This window comes from Gossypium raimondii, chromosome 6 (genome assembly GCF_025698545.1).
Source record: "Gossypium raimondii isolate GPD5lz chromosome 6, ASM2569854v1, whole genome shotgun sequence".
Lineage (NCBI taxonomy): Eukaryota > Viridiplantae > Streptophyta > Magnoliopsida > Malvales > Malvaceae > Gossypium > Gossypium raimondii.
In genome coordinates this window covers 41,332,400-41,351,778 of record NC_068570.1, presented here as the reverse complement: position 1 = coordinate 41,351,778, position 19,379 = coordinate 41,332,400, and the positions used below count along the sequence as shown (strand labels likewise).

General features: G+C 32.4%; 1 long non-coding RNA gene across 2 annotated transcripts; it reads left to right on the top strand.

The window, feature by feature from the left end:
* The first annotated feature begins 758 nt into the window (after nucleotides 1-758).
* Nucleotides 759-2,434, top strand: LOC105772339 (uncharacterized). 2 transcript variants are annotated; one of them, XR_001126702.2, is made up of 3 exons: nucleotides 759-1,191; nucleotides 1,781-1,909; nucleotides 2,248-2,434. It is a non-coding gene; the product is annotated as an uncharacterized LOC105772339 (long non-coding RNA). The 2 variants fall into 2 exon arrangements; XR_001126703.2 differs by having other exon boundaries at nucleotides 1,774-1,909.
* The last annotated feature ends 16,945 nt before the right edge of the window (nucleotides 2,435-19,379 follow it).

Sequence of the window (19,379 nt, the reverse complement as noted above, 5' to 3'; positions counted from 1 at the left end):
CACCAAACAAACTATTTTACAACTACACGCCAAACCTTGTACCCGTCAGAACTGGGATGTTACATAAATAGTGGTCGAATGTTGAAGATAAAATTTTAGGTTTTCTTTCTTCAATTGATGGCAAGGAGAAGATGGAGGAGGAAGATGACACTTCCATCCACTAATTTAACATATATAGTATGTTTAAAGCTTAATTAATTTAACTTAAGTAACCTAATCATAATTTAATTAACTTAAACTAATCATTAATAATAATTAGTGGGAATGTCATCTTCATCCACAATCTCCTATTTGAAAATGGTTTATTTACCATTTTGAACATTTAAACAATTGTTATGCAAGTCCTCAAGTCTTTCCTTAATCAAAGCGCATAGCAATTGAACTTTTACAATTTAGTCTCCGAGTCTTAATTAACTATTTTATCGACTAAATTAATTGGTCATTCTCTATTATTTTCTCATCATAACTCGGTAAATATTTCTATTTCATATTTACGGACTTAATTTATGGAAATGAGGTTATGAAACTACATTTTCCGGTACTACTAAAATTGTGTTATTACATATATTGATGGAATAAATTAGTCCATATAGCCATGATATTAATTTGTCCATATAACCATGATATTGTAACGATTTGAGAAACTATCACTAAATGTTATTACGATGGGTGGCTTATATTTCTGCCAATATAAATTCGATATATACAGACGGAAAACAAATATCCGTTATAAGTATCATAAAAAACCGGGACTCCATTTTTAATACTGACGGTAATTAATTTTTAAAAAACAAATTTTTCTTTCAAAATTTTCATCGTCTCTTGCAGCTTTAGCTTTAACCCTAATTTTGAATATTTTCGCTTCTCCACAAATTACCTTCACTAAATTCTAATATTTTCCCCCATGCTCTCTCTCAACGTTTACCATTCATGTCACAATACTCTGCTATGTGAAATAAGTGGGTTAGGTTACAAGTTAAAAGCTTTCGCAGAGAATAACAAGATGCATATGCAAAGCTCGACAATATATTCATCAAAGCCTGCGGGGTAAAAGCCCTACACCGCACCTCATCCATCGATTCCGATTCCAAGTAAATGGTTGCTACTGTCCCGGTCCCAAATCTCTGATTCAAAGTAAAAGATCAAATCTAGTCGAGGTTGCGCCAGTTCTCTCCAAATCTCATATTTAAGGTTGCATTTTTTTAATTTTTTTATTAGTAAAACTTCAGTTTAATCAAAACCTTCAATCAGTTTGATAGGAGAATTTTAGCTTTTTTCTTTCTTTTTTTCCCTTGATATTTATTTTCATGATTTTGTGAAGTGTTTTTTTTCATTCGTTTCCTTAACATAAATTTAACTTAGATATTTTTTCCTTGAATTTTCATGTGGTTTTGATAATCTAACTCCAAACTTGAATATAACTTAAGATGAAATTTTATTAGATCATATTTTCTAGTTCAAGTCAAAAGATTTTTCTTTAAAATTTCCAGATTTTTCGTTATGAATTTATAATTTTGTTTGTTTTGTTCTATTATTTATCTTGAAATCCAATATTTTACTTTTAATTTGAACAAAACAAAATCTTTCTGTTTTAAAAACATAGCAAAGCTTTCTATGTAAGATTAGGAAAGGAAAGTTAAGAGAAAGTTCTTAGAATCTCAGGTGATATTAATGCCAAATTTTACTGTTATTCATTTGTTGTTAATTAATTTATTTTTTTACTTCAATAATTTAAAATTTTGTAGTTGTTCATTCTTTTAATAGTATTTCTAGTTTGCAGGAAAAGCTATATAACCTGCAATTTGGATCGTTGCTCTATCATTTTTCGTGAAGTTGCTGGGTTTCTCTTTACAGAAGTGGCTAACTGCTGGAGGTCTAGGGACTCTTGCTGGATCTTGAATCTTAACAGGTAATAAATCAAGTTGGTTGATTATATTATCAAGGCTTTTTAACTCTTGTTTGGAGGCTTTTCATATGTTATCTATGCATTACGAAACCATTGAGAAAGTATTTCTCAAGATGAATTTGTCTTGAACTAAAAGTATTATAGAATAATTTTACTAGTAGCTAGGTTTGAGAAAATGACATGGTAAATATCTGTTTTAGTTTATTTGAAACTCCTTTAATCCTATCAGGAGCTGTATTGTTTGTTGTTGAAGTGATTGAAGAGAAGCTAATCAAGTTAGAGATATAATTATGATTAGATCTCATGTGGGATTTTACTAATTATTGCTGGCATTTGTACAGTTTGATGCATTGATTGTTGCACTTCTATCTTTGGAGGAAGGTGAAAAGCTCAACTTAGAAAGATTGTTGGACTCCAAGTAATATAGTCTCCACTAGTTTATTGTTATTCGTTTTAGGATCTAATTTCTTATTAATTGGATAGGAGAATGGTCTTGAATTAATTATAACATGTCTTTTCTTGGAATTATCTCTACCAAGTCTGAGGGTATGTGTGTTCATTGTTTACTTGTTAAGAATATCAAATTGGATACCAACTGCTATGAATAATCAAGAGAATGATGAGACACCAACTATTTTGATACCTACTGATATAGGATGTCTTGAATATGTTCAATTATTAATTAATTGAATCTCCTCTTTTATGTAATCGGCCATTGTAGTTTTAAGAAATTTTTTTGTGTCTAGTAAGGAGATTTGTTAACTTTGTAGTTTGGAAACTTTTCATGTCTTAATGTTCATATCAACTTATATATTATTAACATAAAATATTTGCTTTTTTAGTTTGATTGAATATTTTAGATTATTTTATTTTTAAAATATAATTGGTAAAAGATTTGTAACAAAATCAAATCATAAAATAAAAATAATATTTTATTTTTAAAAATATAATTGTTAAAAGGAGAAATTTGGAAAAAAATCGAATAGAAAACTGTCTAGAATAATTCATTAAAAAATAATTTAAACTTTTATTGATGGAAAAAAACGTCAGTATTGATCAAAAAGCCTATGTAGAAAATGTTTGTTTTTGCTGATGGATATTTCGGTTGTATAAAATAACTTTTGTCAGTATAGCCCTATACCAACGAAACTACTAATGACGACCACAGATTTGTCGGGGTAGCACATTTTTCCGTCGCAATAAGGTTGAAGGTGTTATACCTACAGATTTCTTTGGTTCAATACTAATCTACATAGGCACTCAATTAACACTAAATTCACGATACTAATTCACGAAATAACTTTTCATGATTTTTATGTTTTCACTATACATTTTTCATCTCTGTCAAACTAGCCCTTTATTGCATAATTTCAATTATCGATATTTATTGTATTTCAATCACTACATTTTTAGTTCATGACGTATCGTGCTTTTCATTCTTTCTAGTATTGATTCACCATTCACTTTTATTTCACTTACAATTTAATTCAATTTTACAATGTTAAAACATTTAATTCGACACATTTAATTATATATCAATATCTCACTCTTAAAATTTTCAAGAATATGTATATTGATTATCAAGATTACTAACACTATTAAAGTATGACATCACTTTTACTTACCAATTAATATCATATAAATCTTTATGTACTTTCCAAGTTAGTCCTTATTAACATGAATGTCACCGTACAATGTATCTAGACTATCCACTTAGTTCAATTTGATGTACACACTTTACTTAACCTTTTAACATATTATTTCAATTCACATAGTAACTTCAGATATTTTGCAATTTAGTCCTATCTTTAACATATATATATACATAACTTTTCCATCAACTCACTTTAATTACTTAATCTTTCTTTTCTTCTCTATTGCTAATCACATTTCATATTAAACGACTCACTATTTTACATGACTTTTTATAATTTCACTTTACATTTCTTAGAATTCAGTCCTTACGTCTCATCACTTCATCTCATGCCATATTTATTTATCACTTTCATTTCTTCATCATTTTCTCGAGTTCAAACTCTATTCTTTCTCACACTTCACATAATTGATCGCGCCTTGGCATACTACAGCGAGTGGAGAAAATTGCAATCAAAGAATATAATGTGTAGTGTTCTACAAGTGTTACAGGTCTAGTTGTAACATTTCTAAGTGTACAATGGAACACTTTTAGAGTATTCCAAGGGTTGAACCCACAGTGGATTGGTTGATAAAAATGAATTAATAGAAACAAGCATGCAAACTAAAAAGTTAACTAGCTAATGTCTAAAAAGATATAGTACAACATGATACGAGCCAAGGAGGTGACACTCAAGGGGTTGTTTTTCCTAGTGGTCCAATCACTCGAAGCAAGGCACGACAATTAAAATCAAAGATGAATGCTTTTGTCCAAGACTTTTTTGCTACAAATTTAATTCATCATGTTCGTGACATTGACAAATACGAGAATACAATTCACTGGACCAATCTTGGAATAGTGAAAGCCCATAAATTGGTGGATTAATCTTTTATGTATCTTATTATTATTATTATTATTTACTTAATTCTCATTGGTTGGGACACATCATTTATGAGTTAAGTAATTTTATTGGTTAGGTTATTATTTATTTATTTTCTTAGATAATTTTAAAGAGTTTTATTAGGATTCAATTACTCTTTAAAGAGTTTTTATTAGGATTCAATTACTCTTGTAATTTTCCTATAAATAGGCTTGTTTTCTACACATTGGGGAGGACATAAAAAGGAGTATTTGTTTTCTTCCAAATTTGTGTGAGGCAAATTTTTGAGAGTAGAGTGATTCTTCTCTTGCTATTAGTTTGGAGTTTGTTACTTTCGAGGGTATTTCGGAGTTACAATTATTCAAATCTCCTTCCCGTTCATCGGTGTTTCTAGAGGTTCTTCTTCTAGGGGTTTCGTAGGGAGCCGCTCAATCATTGGCGTTTTTGGTTGCAAGTTAACCAAGGGTTCCATAGGGCAAATCTATCATTTTATTATTATTATTATTTAACTAATTTTATTTATTCTCGTTTTTATTTCTAATTTGTGTTTCTCTTGTGTCTAGATCCGGGTTCGCATCGGTTGGTATCGATTTGAGCCATTCGATTGTTATTTTTGAAGCTAAAATCAAATCCGAAACGAGTCAAAATACCAAAAACACTTTTCATCGATTTCGTCGATTCTATTTTTTTTGAAGTTTGTGTTTATTCTCCTCTTATTCTTAAAAAAAAAACAAAAAAAGCAAAAAGCGCAAAAAAAAAAAAAAAAAAAAAAAAAAAAGCAAAAGCGCAAAAAAAAAGTTGCCTACCTTTCATACGTAGGTTTCTTCTTTTCCTATTATTGTTATTATTTTTATTTTTTATTTTTCTCAAAATTGAATTTTTTTCCTTCTTCTTTTCTTGACTCAAGTATAATTAAAGCTTCAATTTTTGAAAATCTTAAGACACCAAACATTTCCGATTTTTGTTTTTTTTAATTTGGGTAGAGTTTTCTTAAGTTTTCTTCTTATTAAAGCTTTTCTTTGACTCTAGAGTTAGGGATCGTTGCAGGTCTACGTTTTTTTTTGTTTCTCTTATGCTTTCTAACACTTTGTTTCTTCTTGTGTTAGCAGATATTAAAGGCACGCACAATTCCTTCATCCGTGTAGCCTCCATTACAAATTGCCTCGTCAAGTTTATTGGCCTTTTAGAGCAATTAGGGTCTTCATTGTTTCTTTGAAGTTTGAACCTCCGTTATTTGATCTTGATTAGTAACCCTCTCCAAACATATATACAAGTTTTGAATCATTCAGAGAGTTATTCTTTTGAGAGCTAACAAGTGAGGTTATTATTATTTTTTCTTTCTTGTTCCTGTTTGTTTGATCTTTCACAGATACCATGCCGTTCACTAGATCCCAAACTAGTAAAAATGAAGAGGATGAGCAAAAAAGAGAGAACCATCCTTTGGTCGAATTGTTACAAAAAGAGATGAAAAAGTTATAAACTCAATTCGAACATCGCATGACCCAGATGTTACAAGAGCAAAGGGAGTATCTTGATGCAAAACTTACAACTCAAGAGAGATACATTACCGATAATTACAAGAAGTTGAACGAAGCCTTTATAAGCCGATCAAATTCGCGCGATCGAACTTTTAAACGAAGGGAGGACCATGTTTTTTATGATGACTTTGAGTCCGAGTATGTACCTAGAGAAATGTTGGAACGAAACAATGACACCCCCAAACCAAAATTTCCTTCTTTCTCAGGGAAGAATGATCCTGATGCTTACATTGATTGGGAGGAAAAGATGGAAGCAGTCTTTGCTTGTTACAATTCCTCTGATGAGAAAAAGGTAACATACGCTGTCGCTGAGTTCATTAATTATGCACTAACATGGTGGTATCAATTATGTAAAAGCAGGATTCTTTATAGAGAGCAACTTGTTACTACTTGGGTTGAAATGAAGCGCATCTTGCGAAAACGGTTTGTTCCACCATACTATTATCGAGAACTCCACCAAAGACTCCAACATCTTGTTCAAGGAGATAGATCTGTGGATGACTACTACAAAGAGATGGAGACTATTCAGATTAGAGCTAATCTTGTTGAAGAGGCTGAGGTGACTATGGCTAGATTCTTTGTCGGCCTAAAGCCTGAGATTGCAAATCGAGTTGAGTTACAACACTACATGGATGTTGAAGAGATGCTTCAAACCGCACTCACCATTGAAAAGCAATTACGAAAGAAAGGGACACCGAGGGGTGCTAGTTCAGTTTCTAATCCTGCTTGGAGAGGAAATTGGCAAAAACAAGATGATAGATTGTGGAATGAGAGAGATGCACGGTTCAAGCCAAATGAGCCTAGAACTTACTCCAAAGATAGAGGTATGCCTAATTTATTTAAAGGTTCTACTTCTCCTAATCGAGCTTCATCTTATTCTTCTACTTCTCCTAGTGCCATTAAGCAGCCAAAAGATATTACCTGCTTTAAATGCCAAGGAAGGGGTCACTATGCTCGAGAATGCCCTAATAAAAAGTCATTGGTGATTCGAGAAGATGGCGAGGTTGATTTTGAGTCCGATAACGAAGATGAGATGCCTCCTTTGGAAGATGCTGATGATGTGCATACTCATGATGAGTATGAAGAATACTTGGAGTATGGTGAGAAAGCACTTGTTGCTCGAAGGACTTTAAATGTCCAGTTTAAAGAGGAAGGGCGCGAAAAAAGAGATAACATTTTCCACACGAGATGTTTGATTGGTGGACAACCTAGTTCATTGATCATCGATAGTGGAAGTTGCACCAATGTGGTAAGTTCTTCCCTTGTTGAGAAACTTGGCCTACTTTCTGTGAAGCATCCAAGGCCATACCGCTTGCAATGGCTGAATGATAGTGGAGAGGTAAAAGCATCTAAACAATGCTTAGTTTCATTTTCCATTGGTAGATACTCTGATAAAGTTTTGTGTGATGTTGTTCCAATACAAGCTGGGCACATATTACTTGGACGGCCATGGCAGTTTGATCGACGAGTAAATCATGATGGTTTCCTTAACCAATATACCTTTGTGTTCCTTGGAAAGAAGTTTACTTTGGCACCACTTCCTCCTCAAGAAGTCTACAATGATCAACTCAAACTTACTAGTGAGATGGGTAAGGGAAGTGAGGTCAAATCATTGGAAAAGGCTGAAAGTAAAGAGACCCTTACTGTTAAAAGCCAACTTAAAGGCCCAACATTGGTGAGTGATTGCACACACAAGTCACGAGATGAGAGAGTGAGTTTATTCGCTAGGTTTCGAGATATCAAATTTGCTCTTTGTACAAAACAAACATTTGTAATTATTAGGTTTAGGGAAAACTTTATTTTGACTAACCCTAATACACATTTGCCTAGTTGTTTTGTTGATCTTTTGCAGGATTTTGAGGATGTATTTCCTTCTGAAATGCCTAAGAGATTACCTCCTTTACGAGGGATTGAACATCAAATTGACTTTGTGCCTGGGTCGAGTATTCCGAATAGACCAGTCTATCGAAGCAATCCTGAAGAAACTAAGGAGTTGCAAAGGCAAGTTGAAGATCTCTTAGAGAAAGGGTTGATTTGTGAGAGTCTAAGTCATTGTGCGGTTCCTGTACTTCTCGTCCCAAAAAAAGATGGTTCTTGGAGAATGTGTGTTGATTGTCGTGCTGTCAACAAGATTACGGTAAAGTATTTATATCCAATTCCTCAATTAGATGATATGTTGGATGAGCTTAATGGTACATGCATTTTCTCTAAAATTAACTTAAAAAGTGGTTACCATCAAATAAGAATGAAACAAGGTGATGAATGCACCTTTTGTATGGATAAGCTTGTTTTTTTGGGTTTTGTGATAAGTTCTACAGGAATCTATGTGGATGAGGAGAAGGTAAAGGCAATTAAAGAATGGCCTATCCCTAAAACTGTTTCTGAGGTAAGGTCTTTCCTTGGGTTAGCCGGTTTTTACGGCAGCTTTGTTCGTAACTTTTCCACAATTGATTCGCCTTTGACTGCACTTATTAAAAAGGATGTATCTTTTCATTGGACATATAAGCAAGAATTAGCATTTAATGAACTTAAAGATAAATTGTGTACTGCTCCTATTCTTGTTTTACCTAATTTTGAAAAGACTTTTGAGATTGAATGTGATGCTTCTGGTGTAGGTATAGGTGTCGTCCTCATGCAAGATAATAAACCACTAGCCTACTTTAGTGAGAAACTTGGTGGAGCACATTTGAACCATTTGACCTATGATAAAGAGTTGTATGCCTTGGTAAGGGCATTAGAAGTTTGGCAACATTACCTTTTACCAAAGGAGTTTGTGATTCACACAGACCATGAATCACTTAAGCACTTAAAGGGACAAGGTAAGTTGAACAAGCGACATGCGAGGTGGGTTGAATTCATTGAATCTTTTCCTTATGTTATAAGGTATAAGAAAGGTAAAGATAATATTGTGGCTGATGCTCTATCAAGGAGGTACACTTTACTTAGTACTCTGCATACTAAGTTATTAGGTTTTAGTATCTCAAAGATTTATATGCCATGATTCGATTTTGCAAGCATTTATGACGCATGTGAACATGGTGCATTTCACAAATTTTATAAGCATGATGGCTATCTTTTTCGAAATAATAGACTATGCTTACCAAAGTGTTCAATGCGAGAATTATTGGTTCGAGAGGCTCATAGTGGTGGTCTTATGGGTCATTTTGGAGTCACTAAGACTTATGATGTTTTACATGAGCATTTTTATTGGCCTAAAATGCGAAAACTTGTTGAGAAAATTTGCTCTACTTGCATTACTTGTAAACAAGCTAAATCCACTGTGATGCCTCATGGTCTATATACTCCTCTTCCTGTTCCTAGTTTACCTTGGACTGACATTTCAATGGATTTTGTAATAGGTTTACTAAGGACAAAGCGTGGACGAGATAACATCTTTGTGGTTGTGGATCGATTTTCTAAAATGGCTCATTTCATTCCATGCCATAAGACTGATGATGCAACCCATGTTGCCGATCTATTTTTCCGTGAAGTTGTGAGATTACATGGAATCCCAAGGACTATCATTTCCGATAGAGATGCAAAATTTCTTAGTTAATTTTGGAAGGTGTTATGGGGTAAGTTAGGTACTAAACTACTTTACTCTACTACATGCCACCCTCAAACTGATGGTCAAACCGAGGTGGTAAATCGAGTTTTGGGATCTTTGCTTAGAGCCATAATAGTTAAGAATGTTAAATCTTGGGAAGAATGGATACCCTATGTTGAGTTTGCTTATAATCGTTCTGTTCATTCTTCCACAGGTCTTACTCCTTTTGAGATTGTATATGGCTTTAATCCACTTACTATTTTAGATTTGCTTCCTTTACCTTTGAATGACATTGCTAATTTAGATGGTGAAAGGAAAGCTGATTTAGTGAAAGAGATCCATGAGAAGGCTCATAAAGCCATTGAGAAAAAGAATGAGTCCAATGCACATCGAGCTAATAAAAGGCGAAAGCAAGTCTTGTTTGAACCTGGAGATTGGGTATGGGTGCATATGAGGAAAGAACGATTTCCTTCTAAGAGAAAGAATAAACTTGATGCGAGGAGATGGACCATTCCAAGTACTCGAGAAAATAAATGACAATGCTTATCGCATTGATCTTCCCAGTGAGTATAGTGTTAGTGCTACTTTCAATGTTTTGATCTTTCTCCTTTTGAATTTGATGTAGGTTGATTCGAGGACGAATCTTCTTGAAGAGGGGAGAATGATACGAGCCAAGGAGGTGACACTCAAGGGGTTGTTTTCCTAGTGGTCCAATCACTCGAGCAAGGCACGATAATTAAAATCAAAGATGAATGCTTTTGTCCAAGACTTTGTTGCTACAAATTTAATTCATCATGTTCGTGACATTGACAAATCTGAGAATGCAATTCATTGGACCAATCTTGGAATAGTGAAAGCCCATAAATTGGTGGATTAATCTTTTATGTATCTTATTATTATTATTATTTACTTAATTCTCATTGGTTGGGACACATCATTTATGAGTTATGTAATTTTATTGGTTAGGTTATTATTTATTTATTTTCTTAGATAATTTTAAAGAGTTTTATTAGGATTCAATTACTCTTTAAAGAGTTTTTATTAGGATTCAATTACCCTTGTAATTTGCCTATAAATAGGCTTGTTTTCTACACATTGGGGAGGACATGAAAATGAGTATTTGTTTTCTTCCAAATTTGTGTGAGGCAAATTTTTGAGAGTAGAGTGATTCTTCTCTTGCTATTAGTTTGGAGTTTGTTACTTTCGACGGTATTTCGGAGTTACAATTATTCAAATTTCTTTCCCGTTCATCGGTGTTTCGAGAGGTTCTTCTTCTAGGGGTTTCGTAGGGAACCGCTCAATCATTGGCGTTTTTGGTTGCAAGTTAACCAAGGGTTCAATAGGGCAAATCTATCCTTTTATTATTATTATTATTTAACTAATTTTATTTATTCTCCTTTTTATTTCTAATTTGTGTTTCTCTTGTGTCTAGATCCGGGGTTCCGCATCACAACAATTCATAAATTTAAAGAAATAAATTATTGTAATAGCTAGAGGATTGAATTGTAAAAAGTCCAAGATTATATAATAAAGATAATCAAAGAAAAAAGTAATAGTTGACTATATGTGTTAATAATTAAATCTCGGATTCGGGAACCAATTTGAATAATTCTCTAATTGGCTTAATTTATACCTCTCAGTCAATAATTTACCCAATAACGATTTAGTCCAATTAATCTCCCATCTCACTTAGACTAAATGAGGACAATCGAACTTATACTCAATAAGGTCTCCTTTTGGTCCTACTTATCTATATGTTCACATAGAGTTGTTAATTCTAAGTTTTTATGTTTTATTCAATGTAGTCCAAATTATTTCAATTTAGTTTTTAACCTTTAAATTAATTAATTAATAGTTCAATTAATGAACTACCATAGGAATTTAGTTCATGACCATACTTAACAAACAACACCCAATCATTTTTAAATTCATTCAAGTAATTAAATAATACAAAAATTGACAGAGTTTAGAAATGCTCAGAATTTGTGATGTAGTCCTTGATTCGATCACTGAAATGGTGCATAAGCAAGAGATTCCACAGCCTGATTATAGAGCTATAATATTGGATTCAGAAAATAAACTAAGAATCTATTTAAGTTTGGTGTAAAAACTCAAAGATACAATTGGTCCCTTGTACCTTTGAGTGTAAAACCATGAAAATTGCAGAGAAAAATATCTAAAAACCAGCAACCACTAATCTAAAACTTAACGTAATGAAAAGCTCTCCAAAACATGTTTTAAAAGTAGCTTATATAGTTGGAACGACGGAAATGTGCAAGTGTACATAATCACAATAGTAATAAAGTGACAAGTAATGTCGAGTTATGGTACCCACAGGGATTGTGAAAGAGAATATTTATAAAATGCAAATTTAAACAATTTGGTGATGGGAAATATGTTGATTTGAAGTGGTGATATAAAAACTAAAAAAATTAACTAAGTGCTAACTAAGAAAATAAAAGTAAAATTCAATGCACAATTTCTAAAATGAGTTTAACCAATATGACATAAATGTGTTAGATTAATTTTATTCTTTAACTTAGAATTATTAAAATCATGTTCATGTTATGAAAATTTCACGGCATCTCAAGTAGCTTGCTAACTAATGCACATACTTACCTACTAAAACTCAATAATCTCTTGATCATATCTCTATGTCAATTCAAACGATTAATTGAATTTTAATTACTTAAGTGAGGTAACAATATATCTCTATATTGAAACAATTTAATCACAATAATCTTGCAAGTTATGCAAGACTAATGTATTGTTTAATACTGTTGCTAATTTAACCCTTAGATTAAACATGCACCAATTAAATATTGAGTCCATTAATTACAATTTCAATCTGTTTAAATAATTAATTCAATTGTTACCTTACAACTAAAATGCAAGCATAACATAAGCATGGTTTTATTTAGTTGAATAATTTACTGAGACCTAATAACAACACAAACACATTTTTAATAATCTTAAGCGGAAAGAATGCAATTAGTCTAATACGAAAGGAATTTAAGTCATTTTTAATTAATTGAAGAACAACAACACAAATATTCATGTTCATGATAAAAGCAAAACTAAAACAAAGATAAAGAGAAGAGAACTAGAAAATTAAATCTTGGTGGTTTTCCGAAGCCAGACTAGTGTGCTCCTCTCTTCTCTGCTCATTCTGTTGATTCAAGGCCTTCACGAACACTTGATTTCTACTATTTTAGGAGGCGTGCAAGCTCTTTTTCAAGAAGGGAAATCGAGAAAGTAAGGAAGAATTTTGGAAAGCATCTAGAAGGGAAAAAGTGAGAAAATGTGTGTGTCAAAGATTGGTGAAGTGAAGGATAAAAAATGAGGGAGTGAAGAGGGATTTTTGTAGTGGGAGATGACAACTAAAATTAGCTAAAAATAGTAGCCAATCCCCCTTGCCATGGCCATCCATGCTAGGTGAAAGGAATGGTTTACTCAAATTTGCTACTTTTAGTTTGTGGCTAAAAATAGAAGGCATGAAAAGGGTAGGGGTTTGAATGGAACTTAGGAGGAGTTTAAGGGTTGTTTTGAAAGTGTAAAAATCAAATAAAATAAGCTGATTCGATCAGCCATATGGGATTGTAATAACCCATTTTCAGTGAAATTAGAACAGTGGTTTCAGGACCACAAATCCAATGAGTAAATTATGATTTTAATGTCTATGGAATATTATTAAGGTCATATTAAAATTTCATTAAGAAATTTGGACGTTTGCATGCTTAATTATGTGAAAGGACTCAATCGTAAAAAGAACAAAAGTAGAGTTCTATTAGTTAAAGGTGTCAAATAGCTATGAAATTTTAATCTAGGGGACTTGAATAGCAAATAGACCAATTGATGGTTATTGGATATTTATGGACTTGGTTTTATTGAAATTTTGAATGTTTTAAAAGGTTAAAAATGTAAATGAGTAAATAAGGTTAAAATTAAATAAAACAAAATATGCTCATCTTCTCCAAATGATGTTACCACCTAAATTTGAAGGGGAGAAAGCCATTTTTAGGGTTTCTTGGTTCGATAAGCTTAAGCAGTGCATGTAAGTGTTTTCAAGCCCTGTTATTAATGATTTTTATGTTTTTAGGATCGTTGTAGCTCAACCTATCTAGCTCAGGGATTAATTTGCAAAATTGATAAAGATTTAAGGTTTTACCATGAATGATATTTCATGATTCTTGATGTTTTATGAAAGAGTATAAGTCCTTCTTGATAAATAAACAAGTTTTGTATAGTGATTTTTATGAAAATTTTATTTAGGGACTTACTTGTAAAATTGGTAAAATTTCATGGTAAATTTGTGAAATGATGATTTGTATGGATTGATATAGGTCCCTAGTGAATTTGGCTAGCATGAGATGATGATTAAAATGCTTAGATTTCAATTTTTGAACTTAAGGACTAAATTGTACAAAGTTAAAATGTTATGGGCAAAATTATAATTTTGCATGAATATGAAATATGGAATGAATTGAATAATAAAAGTATTAAATGGATTGAATTTATATATATAGATAAAGACAGACCATGTACAGACTTAGATCAGGGGAAAGCTAAAGCCTCGAATTAATCGACTTTGTTATTACGCTCAAATTATCGAGGTAAGTTTTTAGTGTTTTAATACGTGATGAATTTCTATTTAAGTACTTGTATTATGATGCTTTAATTATTACGTTTTTAGAAGAATAATGTTGAATTACACATATGTGCCCCTATTTGTACTTCGGTACCCCTGAATTGCACATATGTGCCCTTGTTTGTACTTTGGTACCCCCTAAATTGCACATACGTGCCCCTGTTTGTACTACGGTACCCTTGGATATACTTTTGTACCTTGTTTAGACTTCAGTAATTCTGAATTGAATAATATGTGAATCATATTTAATTTATTGTCAGATTAAATGAAATGCTACATTCTTACTAAGCTATATAAGTTTATTCGTTCTTGTGGATTATTTTGTAAATCATTGTTGCTGACACTTTGGACGGATCAAATCTTTAGCTCACACTATCCAATGACTTTGGTAGTTTTTGTATCTCTTAGGGTAGTGGCATGTATAAACTTATGTAGTTGAATTTGAGGTTGAAATGTATTTAGGATGTTATAAAATGGTGTTTGATGAATGTGTATATAATAACTATATGTTTTTGTGTTTTGATGTCATGTATGCATAATAGGTTATAATCGTATGTATAAGTTGTTTTTGTACCATTTGATGTTGGTTAGTTTGTGTTATTTTGGTACTTATGATACAAGAAAGGTATGACTCAAATGGTAAGTTATCTTGTAGTGTTAATGATCATATTTGAGGTATAACTTGGTAAAAGTTGAGTTATGTTTGATAGTAGAAATGTGATCAAACATATGCATGTTTTGACAAGTTTGTATATTTGCAATTGAGGTGCCTTGTATGGCATATTGGTTGAATGGTTTTGGACTATTGAATTGGTCATTTCATGTTGGTTTTGGTCATATTGTGATGCTTTGATTAGGTGTTTTAAAGGCCTTTAGATGGTTGCTTGAATTTGTGATGAAAATGGCTTGTTTTTAGACTAATTCATGTCCACACGGCCTGAGACACGGGTGTGTGACTTAGCCATGTGTGACACAAATCCAGGCGACACGGTCGTGTGTCCTCTGTAGGTTTTAATGGATGCAAGTCAGGCTGTTACACTGTCTAACACAGGCCTGGCACACGAGCGTGTGTGGCTAATTCGAGAGTTACACAGCCTGGCACATGGCCGTTTGGCTTGGCCGTGTGACCCAACTTAGAAAGTTACACAGGTGAGGACACGGGCTAGGACACAGCCATATGTCCCTATTTCGATTGTTACACGGCCTGAGACACAAGCGTGTGTCTCAGTTGTGTGACCCCTGCAGTCTAATTTTTCTTAAACTTTCCAAATGTTTCCAATTTAGTCCCGAATTGTTTCGAAAGTGTTTTTAGGGCCTCGAGGGCTCAAATAAGGGACGATATGAATGTGATTGAATGTCTTATGTTATGTTTATATTGATGTTTGAAAATGCATGTTGTAATGTTATGTGCATACAGTAATACTCCATAACCCCAATATGGTGAAGGAGACGGGTTAAGGGTGTTATAGGGACGATTTGGGCTACTCTTTTGGGCTTGTCCATCCTCCCTCTTTACTTGCTCAATTCAGGCCCTTTCCTCTACTTCAAGCTGCCCATTTTTTTCTCGATAAATATCAAATCGGGTCAATTGATTTGAGGAAGTCCAAAAACATAAATTTAAGTCCTCTATGGCTTTTAATTCATCATCTTGTGCTCCTAATGTGCCTTGTAAATTAATTCTTCCAAGTTGACTGGCAAGCTGATTTTTCATCATTTATGCAAAACTGTTAAAAATAAATCAAATTGTCCAAATTTATTATAAAAATAATTAAAATTCAATATGTTTCATAAATTGAATGCTATTTAATTATTTTATAATTAAAGTGTAAAATCCAAAAAAAATTACTTAGAAACTACATGAATTAGTGCTCAAAAGGTGCTGAAAAAAGTCTATATTATTGTGTTTCCAATAGTTCTGACAAGCTTAACCTAAAATGGACAAAATTGGCCCTACTTAACAATTGATTTTGCTTTTTTTTTACTGAGAAATACCCTTGCAAAAATTTATCTCATCAAGCCTTAATGTCGTGACACCAAGACCTCAACGCCGTGACCTTACCAATAACTTACTCCCAGGGACATTTGGTATTTTCGGCGTCACAACCTTAGTCCATAGTGTCGCAACTTTGACCCTTTGGATGGCTGGGACTTCTCAACCTTGGTGATTGCCCTTAATGTCACGACCTTAAGCCTTCATTGTCGCGACCATAAAGCTCGATTCGCAGCCCACACCATTCAATGTCGCAACTCCGTCACCAGTTTACGTGCAGTGTTTCATTATTGAAATTTCAAATTCCTAGAATGATAGAAAGCTTTTGTGTTGGTGTAGTGACTTGAGGGATAATAGTATGATTTCTTCAAGTTTTTGCTTTAATAACCTCCTGCATAAGCTCAAATTAATTGTTAAGCTCTAAAAGGTAAGATTTTTCCATTTTGATCCTAAAACACACTAAAAACTCATAAAACTAAATTCTAAAGTAAAAGTATATTAAATACAAAAAAAATATATGAAATAATGCCACAAATGCTTAACTACAAGCTCATTAATTGTCAAAAAGGACTTAATTTTCCATATCAATTTATGGCAGATCAAATTATTAGAATAATTTGGGTCTCACTTTACTATCATTTCAAATTTCAAGTTTATATTTCATCATTTTTCATTTGTCTTCTTCTGTAACGTGTATTTCTAGGCTTGATCTTTGTCCAAGGATCGACTAAACCTAAGCTATGATACCAAATAAATGTAACACCTCTTATTCGAGCTCGAACCTAAACTCGAGCAAAGAATGCTACATTTTAGGACAAACAGTTTTTTCAAAAGCCAATTTTTTTATTCAATTTCTCTTCATCTTTTAGACCTTTTTAAAGTCATTTAAGTCTCTTTATAACACCTCTAGGCTTTATCTAAAGTTTGATTGCATTCGGAGTTCGTCCAGGACTATTACGGATAAAAAAGAACAAAGTAGGGGTTAGTTTCTAGGCCTTAATTGACCACAATTTCGGCTGAATTACTTAACCAAATTTTAATTCATCTATCTACTAATTCCGTAAATATCTCTATATAATATTTACAGAAACAAGGTTCTGAAATCGCAATTTTTGACACCACTGAATTTTGAGTCATTACACATGGTAGCTATTACATCTTCCTTCATAAAAAAATCAATTACTATCAAATAGTAATCAAGTCATTTATCATAAAGACAAACAACTCATGGTCACGTTTACTTTTCATCTATCATGTAATGTCGATGAGAAGATATCATGTATTCATTAGTTGGCCTATGAAAGGGAGAATTGAGCTACAATCTCCCTTTTCCTTCCTTTTATTTACACTTCAAATTTGATCAAAGTCTAACATAAAAGATGTGTGGTCCATATTGATCCCATGATTTAATGCAATTAGTGTTGGAAAAATCGATTTAGAAAACATGTTTGTTTGCATAAAAGAATTTTTAATTTTTTTTCAAAATTCAAGCCCTTTGTGTTATTTATTGCAATAAACTTTACCAAATCAGCATGTGCTTTTCGCTTAACAGTATTCATCAATTCCTAGCTTTCAACCAAACGTTTTTTTCTACTGTTCTCAAACACTTAGTTTGCTTAGAGAGTGAGTGCTCATTTATGAACCGATGACACAATAAAAACTTTAACTTTTCAATGTGGTACGCCAACTCTCTTTATGGGTAAGAAACCAAAAATCAATTTCTCACTGAAAGGGAATTTATTTGGAAAAATAAGTCCAACTATTTTTGGATAAAGTAACTACACTTAGAATTGTGTGTATCTACCTTGACCCATAGTCCTTATATATAGGAAAAATTCACAAGATTTCTACTTAAGCACAAAGAGATAAAATAATAATAATATTTTAATGAAAGCACCAAGTCCTTCTAGGACTACTTATGGTGGGCGGTACACGCACTGGGAATACCCATTATGCCAATCCAAGTGGGCTTATTTGACATTTCTTGTATTGGTTACAATTATATGTGTTATCTAATATTTAGACCAAGTCATATAATTTATTCAATCCAATAACCAATTTTTTATTCTCAAAATATTATTTGTTTAATGAATCAAAATATATTTAATTAATTCTCTCAAATAAATTATTTTTAACCCAATTCTAATACCGTTAAAATCATGATGATAGAATCTAGGTAAATAAGTTTAATTTTCTCGTTTAGTAAAATTATGATGATTACTTAATTTAATTTCACTTTAAACTCAATTATTTAATTATAATTAATTAAATAATTAATAGAAATTAAATTAATTCATAAGTCATTTCTTGTCATTTGTGAGAAAATGCATTTACTGTGGATAGTAGTACATGCAATTTATTTCTTTTCTTTTTCGTTTTCATTCATTCAACATAACGATTCTACTTGAAATCCATAAAGGGTTACATTGAGCTAGCAAAGGGATCGATTAGACATATAAAATTAGACTCAAATAATTTGTAATTACATTCCAGCTCTTTGTCCATTAATTATTTAAGGAGTCAATCCACTAAAAGTATCATGACTAAACTCTCCCTTATTATATACCATTATGAAAGCAACTTATAATGTTACTCGTCCAATGACCATTCATTAGTGCGTTACTGATAGTACTAGAAAGAACATATGTTTTCTCCCTACTCATTTGTTAATTTGTCCCCATTTAGTTATCTTTAGCACATATTTAGTATTTTTAATTCAGTAAATTTCATTTTATAACTCAGTGGATGTTAACCTATTTATCATTAATTTCATCATGTTTTGGTATTGATGTCGCTACATGAGTATTTCCAGATTGCGCCCAGAATTTTCGTTGCACCTGACAGTTGTCTGGATAAGAACAAAAATGTGTGAGTTGTCTAGTTTGGTACAACCAACTTGTACGTACAGAGGCAACATGATTCTGATGAAGAACACTTGAGTTATTTGGATAAATATTAATATTTATGTGAAAAGAAAAAAAGATGAGAGGTTTTTTTTTGAGAGGGGGCATTATATTCTTCAACCTATCTTCTAAAGATTTTGGGCTATGGCGGCTTAAGCCTCCTACGGGTGAACCGATGTGAAAGGGATGCAGATTAGCTTTCGACGAGGAGCCCTGAGTGTGACATAGAGGGAATGGAGAGATTCAAGTCGAGATTGTCTAGGAATAGTATTCTCCACTTGTTTCTTTTATATTTCTTTTCTAAACGATGATAATTACTTTCTATTTCATGTTT